Source organism: Pongo pygmaeus, chromosome 17 (assembly GCF_028885625.2).
Source record: "Pongo pygmaeus isolate AG05252 chromosome 17, NHGRI_mPonPyg2-v2.0_pri, whole genome shotgun sequence".
Lineage (NCBI taxonomy): Eukaryota > Metazoa > Chordata > Mammalia > Primates > Hominidae > Pongo > Pongo pygmaeus.
In genome coordinates, this window is record NC_072390.2 from 46,815,679 (window position 1) to 46,835,358 (window position 19,680).

General features: G+C 37.8%; 1 protein-coding gene across 3 annotated transcripts in view; it reads right to left on the minus strand.

Moving 5' to 3' along the window:
- GAREM1 (GRB2 associated regulator of MAPK1 subtype 1) overlaps positions 1-19,680 on the minus strand; it is a 207,074-nt gene that overhangs the window by 77,824 nt on the left and 109,570 nt on the right. The window contains exon 1 of one of the 3 annotated variants that reach the window (XM_063653523.1): positions 12,149-12,213. The exons of the other annotated variants lie outside the window; for them this stretch is intronic. The gene's annotated coding sequence lies outside the window, so the exon portion shown is untranslated. Of the gene's footprint in view, positions 1-12,148; positions 12,214-19,680 lie in introns of those variants that run through there. 3 annotated transcript variants of the gene reach the window in all.

A 19,680-nucleotide genomic window follows, 5' to 3' on the forward strand; every position in this document is an offset into this window, starting at 1 on the left:
AATCTCACCCCCTGAAGACTGATGTAAAGTGTGTTACATGCCCTTGCTTGGGTTTCTCTGTGCTTAAATATATAAAACAACTGGATGAAAAAGAATTGATGTGTACTGGATTTTTTTTTTTAATACTTTAAGTTTTAGAGTACATGTACACAACGTGCAGGTTTGTTACATATGTATACATGTGTCATGTTGGTGTGCTGCACCCATTAACTCGTCATTTACATTAGGTATATCTCCTAATACTATCCCTCCCTCCTCCCTCCACCCCATGACAGGCCCCGGTGTGTGATGTTCCCCTTCCTGTATCCATGTGTTCTCATTGTTCAATTCCCACCTGTGAGTGAGAGCATGCAGTGTTTGGTTTTCTGTCCTTGCGATAGTTTGCTGAGAATGATGGTTTCCAGCTTCATCCATGTCCCTACAAAGGACATGAACTCATCCTTTTTTATGGCTGCATAGTATTCCATGGTGTATATGTGCCACATTTTCTTAATCCAGTCTATCATTAATGGACATCTGGGTTAGTTTCAAGTCTTTGCTATTGTGAATAGTGCCGCAATAAACATACATGTGCATGTGTCTTTACAGCAGCATGACTTATAATCCTTTGGGTATATACCCAGTAATGAGATGGCTGGGTCAAATGATATTTCTAGTTCTAGATCCTTGAGGAATCGTCACACTGTCTTCCACAATGGTTGAACTAGTTTACAGTCCCACCAACAGTGTAAGATAAATGTTGATATTTTTCTTTAAAGTAATGGGAAATCACTGGAGTTTCTTTCTTTAATATGGCAGCAATGTAATTAATTTCTGTTTTTGGAAGATTGTCACACTCTGGTTCCCAAGTGGAGAATGGGGTGGAGCAGGGAGAGGTGGAATGCAGAGGAGATACCCAGCAACCATTTAAGAGCAGAATGTAATCCTCTGGGCTAAGACAGTTGTAATGGCAGAACTGGAGAGAAGTGAATGGATTCCAGATTTACATAGATGATAAAATCATCAGCGATGGGTGATAAAGCCCATATAACAGGAGGGAGAGGGTCCTGTCAAGGATCATGCTGAGGTTGCTGGTGATGAGGTATGTCTGGGAGGATGACAAAGTGAGCTGGAGAACACTGATATTGCAGGCCACCAAAAAAGAAAAAAAAAGGTTTATTTTGAATAAGTTGGGTTTGAAGGACCTTTGAGACCTGGCATTATAATAATTATTGCTATTTACTAAAAGCCTGCCACATACCAGGCATTGCATAATCATCATTTCTAACCACTCAATAACCTTTTTTTGAAGTTGGTACTATTATTATCTTCACTTTACACATGAAGAAAAATGAGGCTCAGAGGTTAAACATCTTGCTTGAGGTCTCAGAGCTAAAGAGAGTCAGAGCCCTAAAGCACATTTACCATCAATAACTCTCCTGGGTTATCTCAGTATCCTTTGAAATGACCCGCCCTCCTCCAGGCTAGTCTCATCCTCCACGCTTCTGCTGGACACTCACTTGATCATGTCATTCCCAGCCTAAACTTTTGCAGGGCTCTGCTTACCACCCTTTTGGTATGGCACACAGAACCTTGCATGATCTAGACCCCACCAACCTGTCCTGTGACATTTTTCCCTGAGGCTGAGACATACGGGACAGCTAAGAAAGGCAGTGCTCTCTCCTGTGTCTGGGACACCTTCCCTCCTCTTGTCCTCTATGCTTCCTACACACCTCAGCTCACAGCAGACTCCACATCCTTACTCTGCTGTACCAACTGCTCCAGCAAAATTGTCTGATTGTCTCTCCAACAAACAGAAGCTTCTTGAGGACACTCACTTTGTTTTGAATCCCCAACCCCTTATACATACAGATTGAAAGGAGGAATAAGTAATTGAATACTATACACATCCAAATGTCTGTTGAATAAATGAAGGGGGTGCTGCATGAATAAAAGCTCAGAAGACTTTGCAGCAAAGACAGGTAGAGGTCTACTTTTATGGTACCATGCCCACTGACCCACTCTAGCCACAGTTTCCTTTGCCCCATCTATGTACTATCTATGCTTCTTTTGTACTAAACAATTTGGCAGATACTATCACCAGTTTATAGATGCAATAACCTGAGCTCAAATCAAAGTATTTGCTAAGAGCCTTGAAGACAATATGTCTGACAGTCAGTCTCCCTGTATCTCTGATATTCATCCTACATGGTAAGAACATTGCTAACTTGTTTTACAAACTGCTATCTTCCCAAATTGCTCAGACCAAACTTTAAACAATTACTATTGAATTTTCTGCTACACAGCCATAAATGTAAAAAACAAATTTAGTTACAGAAAGTACACTATGTAGAAAATGCCAGAGTTGGCAAAAAATGATACAAACTGGAAGGCGGGTGGAGAAAAACCACCATTACTGAGAATCTTCAAGTAATTCTGAAAAGCTAAAAGAGTACTCTCCCCCACTTTTTTTTTTTTTTTTTTTGAGACAGAGTCTTGCTCTGTAGCCCAGGTTGGGGTGCAGTGGCGCGATCTCAGCTCACTGCAACCTATATCTCCTGGGTTCAAGTGATTCTCCTGCCTCAGCCTCCAGAGTAGCTGAGATTACAGGTGCCTGCCAATTTTGTATCTGTGGTAGAGACTGAGTTTCGCCATGTTGGCCAGACCGGTTTTGAACTCCTAGCCTTGAGTGATCTGTCCACCTCAGCCTCCCAAAGTGCTGGAATTACAGGCATAAGCCACTGTGCCTGGCCACAACAAGAGTACTTTTAAACCAAGCTAGTTCAAAGAAAATGAAACAAAATGTGTACTTCATAAAATCAATCTCATATATTCCAGATTATGATATATTAATATCTTAGTATAACATTTTACCATTTGCCTAACATGCACTTATGGCAACTTCATAGGAAATACTGTTGCCATCTGGCAGTGTCTAGATCCATGTGAGCAGTCAGAATGGACATCTGAGTGTCAGTAAGCCACCCGCTCCTGGCAGCCTGGGAGAACGGCTGTCCAGGATATCCACAGGCACCTCCCACTCCCAGCTCTGCTGCCCCACATCTGAATACAGACGGGCTGCTCCCTTCCCCAACAAGCCTCTCTAACTCCCTCCTAGGCACACTCCCTCCTGGCATCTTCAGGGCATTCCTTGCTTTGTTTTTGCCAAGGCTCAGATCTCCAGGGGCTTGTGCGTATCCTATTCTGTTCTCCTCCCATCTCACCTTGAAGGAAGTCTTGGAAATGCCCACCTTGGCAAGTGGTATTAATAACACCTCTGCATTACAGTCACAGAACTGCGCTGCCTTCCTCCCCGCCTTCTCACTCCCAGTCCCCAACTGTAGGCTGTTTCTTTAGGATTTGATCTCTTTTTGGACCCAGATACTCAACTAGACTTAGTGTAAATAGGCTGCATTCCTGTTGAAATCTGGTCCTGAACCACTGACCTCTTCCCCAAAACTCAGGAGCTTTCAAAGTTTCTCAAAATTGGGGCAATGCTGACCGGTAACTTTACCCTTCTTAGGCTTGGCAATATACATCAACCTTCTGCTAAGAGCCAATGTGGACAACTGGGACATGTAAAGAAGCTCAGCATGTTGCATTGATGTTTGGATTTATAAGGTACAAAACAGATTATCAACAGAAATTATCAATAATTACGCCTAATCATGCTAAATGGGAAAAAAGTAACTGCTCACTATGCTGAGTAAATAGCAATTTACTCTATCTAGAAATGCCTAATTACCTGAATAATATTTTGGAAATTAAATTATATGGGTAAAAAAAATTAACTAAAGATTTCTGGTACAAAAAAACAATTTTCAAAATAAACACTGTCAAATGATAAAACATATGTATATATTTATATAAAATTTGTAATAATGAAGTGTCAGGTCAGAAAGCTGATGAATAGTCTCCAATAAAACAATCTGTAGGCCGGGCATGGTGGCTCACGCCTATAATCCCAGCACTTCAGGAGGCCAAGGCGGGCGGAACACAAGGTCAGGAGTTTGAGACCAGCCTGGCCAATATGGTGAAACCCTGTCTCTACTAAAAATATAAAAAAATTAGCCGGGCATGGTGGCGCATGCCTGTAATCCCAGCTACTCAGGAAGCTGAGGGAGGAGAATTGCTTGAACCCGGGAGGCGGAGGTTGCAGTAAGCCGAGATTGTGCCACTGCACTCCAGCCTGGGTGAAAGAAAGAGACTGAGTCTCGAAAAAAAAAAAAAAACCAAAAACCAAAAAAACAACAACAAAAAACAGTCTGTAGTCTATAAGTAAATCAGACAAGTAAAATATATGAGCAAATCAAATACATGCAGAGTACAGTTAGCTCTCAATTCTCCAAAGGACAGACTAATCATAAAGATTTCATTCATGAAATGGTTAAAACAACTACAAACTAGTGACATATCTATGTACTAGGAAGACCATTGTTAGGAAACCAGTATTACCAATATAGCACAGGGAGTCTTCTCCAATCATATTTCATTTTTGAAATCTAATTACATTTTTGAAATCTAAACCCAAACTAAAATTTGGCAAAAAATTTTAATTGACAGAAACATAATTCAATGATAAACTATGAGAACAAAACCTTATGATATAAATTAGATAAAGATCAAATTAATTCCATTTGAACCTGCACCAAGTTCTTCAAGTAGAGTAAAAAAATAGGAAAACTTTAAAGAAGTCCTCTCTCTACGACCTTGATAAGGCAATGACAATTTGGTTAAGCTGGCAATAAGCAAAGAAAATGCCAGTTTCTGGTCAAATCTGCCCAAACAAGCAAATGCTTATTTGACTCTCAGAATGAAAAGCAACTGATGAATTTCTGGCTGGGATTCACATCGCTAAGCTGATGCAAGTGACATTGGGGCAACTTGACCTGGATCTGAGAACTGGGTGATAACGGCACTGTTGAAATGGGTGGTCAGAAAAAGGGTCCAGCTGGTCAAAAGCAGATTACTGATGGTGCAGCAGTTAATCATCTTGGCGGTCTAAACAGTAAATATGCTTTCTATTAAGGTGATATTAAGTTTATTTTATATCACACTCTGGGTTGGTTTTAACTTTTTATCGTTAACTATCTTAAAGTGAATTGTAAGACAAGAATAAAAAGACGAGCTAAGGTCTAGAATTTAATTCTTTTTTTTTCAGTTTCAAGTTCTCCACTAAACTCAGTCTTAACTACTTGAATATATCAAGTATAGTTACTTTACAACATGTGTCTGAAAACTTCATAATTTGGCTCCTTTGTGGTCTGTTTTTATTGCCTGTTGCTTTATTTTTTATAAAATAATCATTTTATCTTTTCTCTTCACATGTCTGGTTATTTAAGATAGAATACATGTCCCATGTAAATTGCCATGTTTATCAAAAGTTGACAAGATCAACATCAACATATTGCTTCATTATAAACATAACTGAAAAAGAGGCAAAAATCAAGCAAATTTATAATTTTAAATGTAATAAATACAAATATTTCAAGATACTCTCACATAAAATAAAATTATTGACCAACATAAACTACCATTACAATTGGCATCATTTTATGGGAATTTCTTTAAGTGTTTAGCAAATGTTTCATCAATATAAAGTGAATCCTCTTATAAAGCAATAGATATTATTATAGGTAAACTGCTATTTTAAAAAGGTGACCAAGCATGGGTTCGATGATTGGTTTGTTTCATACCACATAGAAAATAAAATTCCAATACAACCAAAGGATTTGGGCTCTCCTTCAGGGTAGGAGAACAAATGGTTTACTGTTTTCATGCATTATGTTTTCATGCATTAATGTTATGGGAATCAGAAAAACAATGGAATTACTACTCCTAGTTGTGTCAGACATTGAAAGGGAAGCGGTGCAGAATCACTGGATTTTGGAGAACTTAAGAGAGAATCTGATTCAAAAACTTTTAATAAGGTTCCAAAACACAAACCTAACGTTAAAAGAATGTTTACAAAGTAGAGTTGAACTGCAGGGGAGAAAAGGCCTTGCAGAGAGCTACCGATCTGAAAAGAACTTCTTACAAAAGGGAAGGAGGCCGGTCACCAGGGCTGAAGAGGAGAGAGGAGACGCTGTGTCGGCACCAACTCAGTACAATTCACTCTTTAGTCTCTGCTTTGTTCACACTACATTTCTGTTTGGAAACAGAATTTGGAGAAGTCTGAATATAAACCTTCCCCAAGAGAGCCAGGTTTGGGGCCTTTAATTTATGGAAATATGCATACACTGTGTCCTCAAATGCTAGCTGTGTGCATACAACAAAAAAGGAAGTGACTTTTAAGATAGTTAAGGATAAAAAAGAAATACTTGAGAGAATAAAAGATTAAAGTCTTAGTAATAATACCATTATAAAAAACAAGGCCAGGCATGGCTGCTCATGTCTGTAATCCCAACACTTTGGGAGGCTGAAGTGAAAGCATCACTTGAGCCAGGAGTTCGAGACCAGCCTGGGCAACAAAGTGAGACTGTGTCTCAAAATAATAATAATAAAAATTATAAATAAAAACAAAAGAAAACTAAGTGCACCTCTAGTCTATGGAAAGCACTGCTCTGCAGCAAAGGAAATAAATCTCATGTCCTGGTTGAGGGAGGACCCTCTAATACTCTGGTTGGCTGCTTGGGAACAAAGGAAGAAACTGGAGTTCATATTGGAAAATAAGGAGAGAAGAGAAATCTTAAATAGCACTAAATTTAGAAAAACAGTCTTTTCAAAGGTGAACTGAGGGAACTTTCCTAAAGCAAACTGGGTCAATTAGGAAATATTTTTTGGAGAAATGCCTTAAGATGCACACAACAACTTAAACTCAAAACCACAGAAAGACTAAAGCAATGTCAATTAACAAAACATTTACTTATTTTACACAATGCATAAAAGTGGGACAAACAGTATATCAGGGTTTATAAGACAGTTCTTATCCATATAGAGACAATGGTAATATCAAAAACAGTACAACTGTGGCTTAGTAGACCATCTTGTATATCCTTTCATGCCAGGTAACTATTTCACTCGTGTGTCAGGTCCTTTTCTCGCTGGAAATTCACTCTTGAAATTCTAGAGAATGTGATGAAGAGTTCAAAAATGGGAATGAAACACTGGTTGAGGCCTCCTTGCTAATTTGAAAACTACTTTTGGAATCTGCAATTATTTCTTAAAATAGAGATTTAAAAATCTCTGTATTCAAACTAGATTTTAATTTGCCGAGTTTAAACTTGTTTTGAAACTTCTATAAAAAGCCGCAAGGGAATGCTCTAAAAATTATCAAAAGGATACATTCGCCATAGAGCAATGCTAGGAGGATTAAACATAAAATTCACAATGATTTGAGTTTATGAATTGGAATTCAGCAAGTCATTACGCCACTCAATGAGAACAAAGGACAGAGGACCAGGGTTTTGCCTATGATTAACAATACTTAGTGTTTTGGCTGGCACCCATCTCAAGTTCTATTATTTTGAGTGAATCAAAACTTGGTGATTAAAAGAAAACTGTAGCTCACATTATTACTATAAGAGAAATGAAAAGTAGGCAATATTCAACATCAGCCTAGAAAGTCAAACAAAGCCCATTTTAAAATTAAGTCAAGGCTGGGAGCGGTGGCTCACACCTGTAATCCCAGCACTTTGGGAGGCTGAAGTGGGCAGATTACTTGAGGCCAGGAGTTCGAGACCAGCCTGGCCAACGTGGTGAAACGCCATCTTTACTAAAAATATGAAAATTCGCTGGGCGTGGTGGCGCATACTTGTAATTCCAGCTACTGAGGAGGCTGAGGCAGAAGAATCATTTGAACCTGGGAGGCAGACGTTTCAGTGAGCAAGATCGTGCCACTGCACTCCAGCCTGAGTGACTGAGTGAATGAGACTCCATCTCTAAATAAATAAATAAGTCAAGAAAATTACCCCTTTCTTTCCTTGTAAAGATGTAATTTGCCAACTCAAGTTGAGAGGATATTAAAAAATCAAATATGTTTATAATATAAATAATTATGTACTGATATTTTGTTTCTTAGGTTAATTAGGTCATCAGTGTGCAACTACTATAATAAATCCATATAAACACATCCATATTTGTTGGGCATTTACAAAGAATTCTGAGGATTAATATATTTCACAGAATTTATCTTATTTAGTCCAATTTTCTGAATATATAGTTAAAACTGTCCAGAATCATTCAGTTATCCAAGACTTACCTGTAAAATTATAGTCAGACTATATGATTTTCAAGGATCATTTCAGAAATAAAATTCTGCACAGTATTGAATTACATGGGATAACTAGATCAAATGCAGCAGATATAAAATACAACAGGTTTTATTTTAAACCTTTGTTCTATGAAAATCCATAAAATTGGGCTTAACACATTTTAAATGTTAGAAAGACTGAACTCTTCATGGCCCTCTTAACTTCTGTATAAATGAGATGTCCATTAAGTTTACCAGGACAAGGTATATACACAGTTCAACTACTCCGTTCAATCATAGCCATCTCTCTAAATAAGTTTCAAAAACCGTCTGGATTTTCTAATATTTATGGCTTACAGGCTCAAATCATTTATTAAATAATTAGATAGAATGATGTATATCATAGTGGTTTCCAATCAGCTAGCCAAGAACCAAGAAATAATACAACGTATCAGAATTCATCTGATAAGTTCCATCTCCTATACAGAGGTATTACTTCCCCCAAAACAGGTAGATGTCATTGTTATTTGTGAAAAGGAAATTTAAAAAAATCAATGAAACATCATAAATTAATTATAAATATAGACATAAAATAAATACTTGCTAAATGAGAGAATACAATTAATAAAATTCCAATTTATTAAACTAGCAAATCTGACTGGTTTCACCAACTGATAAACTTTTGGTCACTCTATTTAATCGACAAATACAAAATGTATCATGTGGGCTTGTAAACTGTCAAGCTGTTAAAAATGGATCCCTGATTTTGAAAAGGTAGCATATGAAGGGCAAGTACTGAAAACAAGGCATGCTTTTTAAATCCAATCCTGAAACTTCAGTGAGCTCTAAAAGGACATTTGCTCGAGTCCAGGGAATGTGGAACACAGCATGAGAAATGTGAACATTCTTGGTAAACTGACATCATCATGACAACTCTGGCAGGGCTCCAAGTGTCTGAAGCAGAACGAAGTCTTGTTTATGAAGTGGGAGAAAGAAACTTGGGCTTTCTGATTTACACCTTGGCAGGAAGCAGAGACGGTTAAAAGAAAAGGAACACTTTTTATATACAGTAACTGGCAATTTTCAGTGAAGAAATGGGAAAAAGAGAAAAGAAAGCTATTTGAAAAGTTTAAAACTGCCCCCCTTTTTTCCAGAATGAGTCATTCAGAGGCTCTCTCCTCTCTAAATATATATACACATGGAGACATGTTTTTAAAAGTCTATTTATGAAAGTAATATAACCACTTTATAGTTTGGAAAATAAGAAATACATCACCTCTAACAGTTCAACCGTCATAAAACTACTATTACAATGCACTGATTAGATTTTTTGTTCGGTTTCTTAAAATTATTTAATGTATCCAACTGAAGGATTTTTGGCTAATATTAGTATACTTTTGCCTCAATTTCTTTAAACATAGAGTCAGGGTCTCTCAACACATTAAATAGAGATCCAAAGGCATTTAAATTAGGTAGAAGGAAGGATAAACATTTCTACTCAAACTTATGATATTTCTGACTATATATGTGATCTGATACTGCTTCAAACTAAAAACAAGACCCCTTCTCTCTAGGATATTTGAAAACGGCATTTCAATGCAATTTTAAAAACAGCTGTACATGCCAAGTAAACTCTTGAAGGTTACGAATCACTTTAAAATTCTTAAAGTGTGTCCATTATTATTATTATTATTATTATTTTTTGAGACGGAGTCTCGCTCTGTCGCCCAGGCTGGAGTGCAGAGGCGCGATCTCCGCTCACTGCAAGCTCCGCCTCCCGGGTTCACGCCATTCTCCTGCCTCAGTCTCCCGAGTAGCTGGGATTACAGGCGCCTGCCACCACGCCCGGCTAATTTTTTGTATTTTTAGTAGAGACGGGGTTTCACCATGTTAGCCAGGATAGTCTCGATCTCCTGACCTCGTGATCCGCCCGCCTCGGCCTCCCAAAGTGCTGGAATTACAGGTGTGCGCCACTGCGCCCAGCCGTGTGTCCATTATTTAACAAACAATAAATTGTTTTCATTTCTACTGTAGAAACAAACGACCAAGTGATGGCCTTCTGGTTTCAAAGTATACATGAAACACAACTGGTCAAGGTTTTACATTTCTGGTCCACCATTATGTTTTATAGCATATCAGGAATGTAAAGCATGATGTTTAAACAAAATTTCAATTTATTAGACAAATTCCTACTTTTGATAAATACAGTATGTTTTTAAATGGTACGCCCATTTTTAATTAGGAAGAGTACAAATATTGGCAAAATGTTACGTAGAAAAAGTTGACTTGAATTTTTCTAGGAACTTATTATTTCTTAGTCCTTTGGTTGAACTTCTGGTCCTTCTGATTCCTCAATTTCTAATTTTCTAATTTCTAATTTTTTTTATGGTGTACTGGTGTATTTCCTAACATCAACTCTAAAAAGTTTAAAGTAGCCAATGATGCTATTTTGATGGAATTAGGAAGTAATTTTCATTCAATTGCGTTAAAACTAGAAATGAACACCCAGGCACCAGATGAAACACATCTGAGTGCCTTAGTCACATATCCTTTTAAATCATAATTATATGTTCACTTTCTTGGCTCTCCAATGGTTTTAAAAGGTTATCTTTAGATTTATTACTCATTAATCTGACTCAAATTTATCAGCAGAGAAGGCCTATGTAAAACTATTGATGCAAGCAGGAGAAAAATAATTACAGTTCTTGGCCCTAACTTAATTCAGATATAAACAATATATTAATAAAGGTTCAGACATTTTCCATGAAAAGCTTTAAAGTGCACATTCAAGGGCCTGTGTGAACTGAATGGGTTTCACACAGTTCAGCTAAGTTCCTGAGGACACACTTCATGTAGTTAAGTTTAACCAAGAGAAGTATGTGGATAATTACTTCTAGGATGATGCTACACACACAGTGTCCTGATAACCTGGTTAATAAATATTCTAAAAAATATACAGAAAAATGGAAAAGTAAATATCTCTCAAGCAATACCTTCTCTCTTTTTTTTTTTTACTTACACAAACAGAAAACATCACTAAAACAATTATATGAAAAGCCATTTTTTACGCAGCATGACTTGATACCAAGGTTTAGGCCTGACCGGCTACCCTACTTTCAAATTCTCAGCATATTCTTTGAAAAGAATTGTTAGTTTCCATGCCATAGAGAAACGCCTGTGTAAAGTAATTTTTTCTTCAGCATAGGTACACAACTGTTGATAGATATAAGGAATTACATGAATCTGAAAGACATTTTTGGTACAAATGTCCCAATTTAAATGAAAGAATAATAAAAATTAAAATGATTACAAAGTACTTTTAGAGCCAAAAATTCGCAGTGTTAAAACAAACCAACAAACTTTCTTTCCCTTCACCCCCAAACCCAAACAAAGGCATTCTGAGCCACTACAGGATACACCATTATCAGAAAACAGGCAGCCACCCATTTACAAACATATGGTATTCCAAAAGTTCATTTATTAGTCAGTTCTTCAAAATTTTAATATTTTCCCAGGGAAACAAGAATAAAATTTGAGGTTAAGTTGTCAGATCAGCCCACAAAACTGGATTTAAAACATAATACTAAGACAGGGCCAGGAGTAACTCAGAACACTGGGGAAAATGCATCCCACGGCCAGCGCCACCTGGGGCGGCAAGAGCGTCTTCCTATCCTGCCTTGCTGGCCTGAGCGGGGAATCCTGTTCCTTTCATTGTAAGCTCAGAATCTTTTCAGTCACTCCTGGGGATTTGTGGGGTGTGGATGCCATGAGAGGCGATGGAGAGTAGCCTATAAGAGGGCCACAGTTTTGGGAGGTGAGGGACAGAGCCAAGGGCTTAGGGATGACAAATGAAATGGGAACTTGGGAGGAGGTGGATGAAAGTAAAGAGTTGAGATGGAGTGGAAAGTGGAACAGAAAGAGGGGACAGGAGGTTTAGGGTAGGCCAGTGAGGACTTTTCCCTCGTTTCTCTGATTTACCTTTTCTTTCCTCAGGACCAGATAAAGAAGATCACACCTGGGAACATCTGTCATCACATCTGTGAAGACCACACCTGTGATTATGAGAAAAGGAAAGAATCTCCATGGAAGAAGGGTTTAAGGAGGATGGGGCTAGAGGGGAGAGAATTCTGGGCTGATTCAGAGTCTGTAGAAGAGGAAACTCCCCAGCTGTGGCCACGGGACAGAGGAGTTCTCAATGCCTCCCTTCTAGAACTAGTACTAATATGGAAGTGGCACAAACAGATAACACAACAGACATAAAATATAAACAACAAAGGAGTCAATTTTTTATTAATGAGAGGCCAACTCACACAATCTTTCAATTACAAATTTCCATACTCGGATTACATGGCTAGCAGACTGAATTTTTAGATAAGTCAGACGTTAACAGATAAGTAAGTTATGTGATTTTCTATTTAGAATGAGAACCTATATCTTTTATCACTGACCTTAGTCCATTTTTGTTACATTAATATTTTTAAATGTCCACACATGAAGAAATGTACAAAAGTTCTAATCAGATGATAACAAAGCCAGAAACATTTTTTTCAACAAATATCTTTTGAGGGCATATTGTGGGCCATGTCTTTTCTGAGCATAGGGGACACAGTGGTATGGCCTCCAAGTTCTCGATCCTACTTTTATTTCTTAGCAACAATACTTCCACCTAAACAAGGCAGCTACTCAATGTCTAGCTGACCTCTCAGACCACTATTTACTTACCTAATAGCTATTTTGTTAATGTGCAGCCAGCTTTTGACCTTAGCCCAACTATAAGGGTTAAAATAATTTGTCACACTTTTATAAGTCCTCAAGTAACTGGCCTAAAGTATTGAATTTCTTGCTTTAATTATAATAGGGCCTTCTTTACCTATGGGCTTTGACTTCTTGAGTTACATTAGGTAAAAGTACATTAAAAATAACTTAAAGTTTACCAACAGATGAAGAATAAGGAGACAAAGATGAGTCATAAAAGGAGAAAATGGCTAATCATTTTGACTTCATTACAATCATACCACCACTGACAGATGAATTCTAAGGTGTTTCATGAAATAATTCTATGCTGTTCTACAAGTATATGGAAATACTAGAAAGTTGAACCTGGGCCTTTATGATTTAGAATTGATAGAAATCTGGGGAGGACTTCATAGGGAAGAAGGAGAAGAGAAGGAAGGGAAAGGAAGAGAAGGGAGAACTAAAATGCTCAAAGTCAAGAAAACAAGGTTTTGTCCTTAGATTATAAAATCTCTGAACAAGTTGATTAATTAGAAATAGATGATTACAAATAAAAGATGCCCTATTGGTATGTGTTAAGAAATGAATTGATGAGTATTAGTAAAACCAAAGCAACCACAGATAACATACATAAATAATTTTGAAAATCTAAACTGACAAATTCATTAGCATTACAAGGTAGCAGTAAATATAAAAGAATACTTTAGTACCAGAGGTTGTGGTTTTATCTGTTCCTCATTTATATTTTATATCATAAGCAAAACAAAATTAGGAAAGGATTATGTGAAAGAAGTTCACAGCTTTTGTGTACACTTCTAAACATTAATAATAACTTAGTTTGAAAGTATGAACGCATCATACTTTCAAGATAGAGTTGCCAACTTTAAGACAACTGTATTATATAATATATTGGATTTCAGTGCCAAAAAGAGTGTCTGGCACATAGGTCAATAAATCTTTGTTACTTGACTGAATACATGTTAAGAGAAAGGGGAGATAGGCTATGGTTAGAACTGGAGTTTTCATCAGAAGAGTCCAAAATTAACTCCAAATGCCACCAGCACTCCCTCCAGATGAAAGTGTGTTTCTTTTTCATCTATGATACAAATTTAAAACTTGAACAACACATTGAAGCTAGGAGAGAAACGAGCTACAATCCCCCTCTCTAAAGCTTCTCCGCAAAAGCAAAATTGAATATTTTGATCATCCAGAATGGGCTAGAAGAGACCGCAGAGACTGTGGGGTCAACTCCCTCCACTGGCTAAACATGGCCCGGAGAGGAGAAGCGGTGTGGCTGAGGTCATGAAGCAGAGCAGTCACTGCAATTCCAGTCCTCTGATCTCCAGTGTTTCTGTTCTTTACTGACTGTTTAAATGAATGTTTCGTAAGAAACCAGAAGACACAGACAAATAAGTGAAGAGGGAGTGTCAGAAGCAGTGACGGTATTTGCCTGATGGTAAATTTACCATGGAGACCACTGTGTCCGTGAACTCTGTTCCAGAAAATTCCATAAACAAAACTATCTCTACAGATGATGAAAAGAATAAAAATTAGAAATGAGTGAGGAGGAGAGATTAACAGCTGTGTACCTATGCCAAAGAAAAATTTACTTTTCACAGGCATTTCTCTATAGCATGGAAACTAATATTTTAATCCATCTTTTCAAAGAATGTGCTGAGAATTTGAAAGTAGGGTAGCTGGTCAGGCTTAAACTATGGTATCGAGATGGAAGAAAAAAAATTTTTTAAAGTCTTGTGATCGTTATAGATATTGAAGAACTTGTGTCTAATTATGGTATTCTTTTTCCACATCTATCTAGGAGTTTCACAATTTTACAAATCTACATCTAATTCCTATTTTAAAAACAACTCACAAAGCAAGAGGCCTATGGTGAATAATGAAGTAATGCTGCCTAGAACCCTATCTGTGGATAAATAAAATTTTATTTTGTGAAAGGTTTTTTGCATATTTGGAGTCGATACATTTTTACACATGACTATTTTATCTAGATTTCTATTTATGATATTCATAAATTTTACTTAAGGAATCAAGAGTAGAGAGAAAAGTGGTCAAAATACTAATTTTACACTCATGTTTCAGGGCTTTATGCTCAACGTTTCATCACTAACAAGAGTGAAACAAAAATCAGACATATTAGAAGTTTATTTCATTTTTATCTTTTTAAGTAATGACAATTAAAAACTACCAATTTCAGTCTGCTGTTTATAAATATGGGGGAACTTGGACTTTTTTCTAGTACCTTGACACCATTACATTTGATTTAAATTCACAGAAAGAACAAGAGTATGTTGACAGGTGAAAAACATTCTATAAAAGAAATGGAAGATTTTTAAGCAAATGGATGTAATCAAAAGGTTATAAGCCCACCAAACCGAACTATTTAGGTCAATACAATCATTGGACAAAAAAGAATGCGTAGTACAGTTGAACAGGAAAATTCCATATACAGTTATTAGAGAAGGCTTATTTTAGAAAACTAATTTATCTACAAGTGTTTTTGGTTGCTATGAGCAACATTTTTCAACCACATTCTATTGCCTAAATCAGGTCACGATTACCTTCTAAATGGACTTTGCCATTCTAGAGAAGCAGTTTTTCTTTCATTCAGGATTTCTAAGGAAACAGCTTTCATCTTAGGCAACTAAACATCTGGCTTCTTGGTTTGTTTTAAGGAGCAAAATGAGAAAGGAATGAATCACCATGAAGCAGGTCAGGTTAGCATTTTTTTCCCATTTCTAAAAAAGTTCAAGTCTCCAAAAACTTTTCCTTGAGAAAATGAGTAATTCAAAATGCACTGATAATTAGATACCAGGAATATTTGAATATGTCTAATGACCAGTCACACTAATCTCCATGTTTGCTTTCTGAACTCTTACATACAAGCTGTTTAACCTTACAACTCCACAAAGTAAAAACACCCAGGAGGAAAAGGAGTGAAATTATTCACATTTTACTGCTATGCTTTTTGAGTTTCGCTATCACAAAGACAAATAAATATCATTTTTCAGCTCCTCTCTTTGATTCTTAGAACAAATTCTTTTATATATCTCTCTCCTATTTAATGACCCAATAGGTTAATTATTTATTATTCTGCTCCTCTGTCTACTTACACCTGTTTAATGTCCTAAATACATAATAATAACAAACTCAACAACTACTACTCCCATCACTATCATATATTGAAAACTTATTAGATGCCAGATACTATACAAGTGTCTCATATATCATATATCCTTCAATCTCCCCTATGACATATGGTATTATCATACCAATTTTACAAGGTAGAAATCTGAGACTCAGTGGAATTAAGTCATTTGTCCCAGGCCACACAATGAACAAGAGAAATGGGATTCAAATCCACCTTAATCTGATGAATCCAAAAACCTTCAGTAAGTGTGAAAACTGTCTCCTAGAAGAACCATCATTATGATGTTATTTGAAGATCCAGGACTTCAAGTTCTGCTGTTTAACCGCCACCCCCCACCCCCAACCATGGCAATCAATGGCTTTCCATTGTATGTATAATTTTAAAATGAAAATCCCTAATGGAGGTTTTGGTCCTAGCTTCTCTGGCCCCACAGCCTTCGTAGCACAATCCCGTGCCACTCTGCCCCTTCCTTTCTGAGAGTAGGGACACGGAGGCTCTCTGGATTCCTTTCGTACAAAGAACTTGTTCTTGTTTCACATCCTTCACACACTCCATTCCCTGTACTTGCAATACTTCCTCCTTACTAGTTACTCAGGTTTCGGCTTACAAGTCATTCTGCAAAAAGGTTTGCCTTGGCCAGGCACAGTGGTTCATGCCTGTAATCCCAACACTTTGGGAGGCCGAAGCAGGAGGATCACTTGAGCCCAGGAGTTCAAGACCAGCATGGGCAACACAGCGAGACCCTGTCTCAATTAAAAATAAATAAATTTTTTAAAAAAGGTTTGCCTGAACTCAACCTCAAGTAGCTTCTCCTTTTAAACTCTCAAGACACCTGGAACTTTTCACGTGCTACCTTTATCTCAATGTGCAAGTGCTTAGCCTCTCACTCTCTCTGGACCGTGAGCTCCCCAATGACAGAGACAGACTTGATTTGTGTTCAGCCCTCTATCTCTGCTGTCTAGCACAGCGATGGGCACAGGACCCGAAGGGATAGCAAAAGCCATTACAGACTGGGAAGAAGGAAGGCTCTGATTGTTGCATCAGCTCTTCCTAGCACTCCCAGGCATGCCTGAGTTAATGTTACTTGCATTGGAGCTTTCATCCTTTATAAAACTGTTTTATCCTTTATAAACTTTCATCCTTTATAAAACTGTTTTATCCAAAATGCAAAACAGGAAAAGAAAAAATTTTATCTAAGACAAATGCTTCCTTATACTAAACATAGCTACACAGCTATCTCCGGAACATTGCAATTATAAATAATTGTAATGAATAAATAAGTTATAACTATAAATAACTTAAGAAATACAGCAGAACACACATACCCGAATTAGTGGTGCCTTGAATTCTATTACATCATGTGGGCAGGGGGCTGTGCAATGACTACTCATACACTATTGTTACTCTAGATATTTCTAAGGTTCCTCTTTGGTAACTGCCTTTAAAATTACTTTACTAACCAAACAAGAAAACCTGCCTTCTCACTTGAAGGTGACAAGCTATTACCCCTTAGTTAGCACTGTCTATCCCCTCCCTCTATGTGACTTACTCAGCTGAGCCCACCCCCCACCCCAGGTAAGCTTCAATGACATCCCACCCCATATGGAGGCTTTCACAGGGGACCCTTTCGGAGAGCACACCCGGCTTGTGTGCTTCCCATGATGCCTTCCCCATCTCACAGGTGGGACTCCCAGTCTGCCATGCAGTGACCAATGAGATATGCCCCCTGTAGGGGAAGGGAACTGCCTGCAGGGGACATAGCTCATTACAGGAGGTCAAGTGAGGGCTTCAGGTTGTCAAAAGGGGCCAGATTTTAGTTTTCTCTGTGTCCTCGTTCACCGGGGTCTCCTCACACCTCAGGGCCACCACAGACTTCCCAATCTGGACAACAATCTAAGCTTCTTCCTTTCCCCCAAAAGGGTGCTGCAAGCTTAGCTCTCCACTTCTCTGTTGTGAAGTATTGATAGTCTTTCCTGTGAAAACCATTTCCCTCAGTACATAATTAATTAGAATTAAAAATAACCTTTTCCCACGCCAAATGTCTTCCTTAAAAGGACACAGAATTAACCCATAAAAGCCACCGTAACAACTTTCTACGGTATCATGCAATACATGATTTCCAAATTCCCTTGTGAGGGATGTCAGTTTACGTCAATCCTGGTGGCCTTATCAATATGTGAGTGGTGAAAACAGCAGGCCACTAGGAGGTCAGGGTCAAAGGAAGTAGTAGCAACCTCACTCAGGCCAGAATCCAAACAATGTATCTATTAGAAGCAGGCCTGGCTACATAATTTGCAGGGTTCTGTGCAAAACAAAAACATGGGGTCTCTTGTGCCTAAATTATTAAGAATTTTAAAATGGCGACAGCAGAGTATTAAATCAAGTGTTGGGCCCTGTTCACTGCACGGGATGCTCACCTGTGAAGCCACACCTGACTGGAAGAACCCGTCAGCCGTCCTCAGCTGTGCAGTTTACAACCCTCATACTGTGATATTTGTGTGCCGTTTCAAAACTGTATGTGGTAGGTTTTGAAAAAAGCAAAAAACTGTGCTGCCTGCTTTAGTTTTTAAGTCAAACTAAAATATGCCCATGGTTTTAATAATCAGATGGTATTAAAACGCTTGTAATTAATAAAAGAAAACCAGCAGCCCCTGCCCCATACCTCCCACCTGATTCCTTCTCCCTAGAGGTGTGTATTTCTAACTCTCGGAGCAGTTTCTGTTAATACTTGTCTCCATGTTTCTAAATATGAATGACTTGTATATGTTATCTACTGATTTTCCATTATGTAGGAAGCTTATCACACTGCATACACTCACACTCCACATTCTCCCTCCCTGATCCTCCCAATTTGGCCTATCACAGTTTGGGGATTATAATAAAAATTCAGTTTATACTATACAGTTCACAGTGGAGCCAAATGGATTATATATCCTTTCCTGTGCAATGCCCCCACTCCCCAGCCTGGGGTGAGTAACTGCCTTACTTTTACAGTTGCTTTGTTTTTAACGTAACTATCACAAATTCTTGTTAATCCAAAGCATAAAAACTGTCTCAATATGGTTGAGCACATCATGTGATCTATCAGTTTTCTCTTTTATAAAAAAAAGATCCTTGCTAGCACTTTGGGAGGCTGAGGCGAGAGGATCAACTGAGACCAGCCTGTGCAACTTAGCAAGAGTTTGTCTCTACAAAAAGTTTTTTTAAAAAATTAGCTGGATGTGGTGGTACATGCCTGTAGTCCCAGTTACATGGGAGGCTGAGGACAGAGGACGGCTGGAGCCCAGCAGTTTGAGGCTGCAGTGAGCTATGATTGCACCACCACACTCCAGTCTGGGCAACCGAGTAAGAACCTGTCTCTTAAAAATAAATAAATAAATAATTGAATAAATAAAAAGAATCGCCTCTAGCTATACAATGTACAAAATGATCGCCTCTATTCCTTTTCTGGGACATCTATTACTTAAATGTTGATCCTCATGGAGACATTCTCTAATCTGTTTTCTTCCTTTCCTATCTTACGCTCTTCTCCTTTTGAAAATTTTGACTTTCTGGGAAAGTTCCTCCCCTTCAGTCATCCAATCATTCTGGATTTATTTCTCTAATT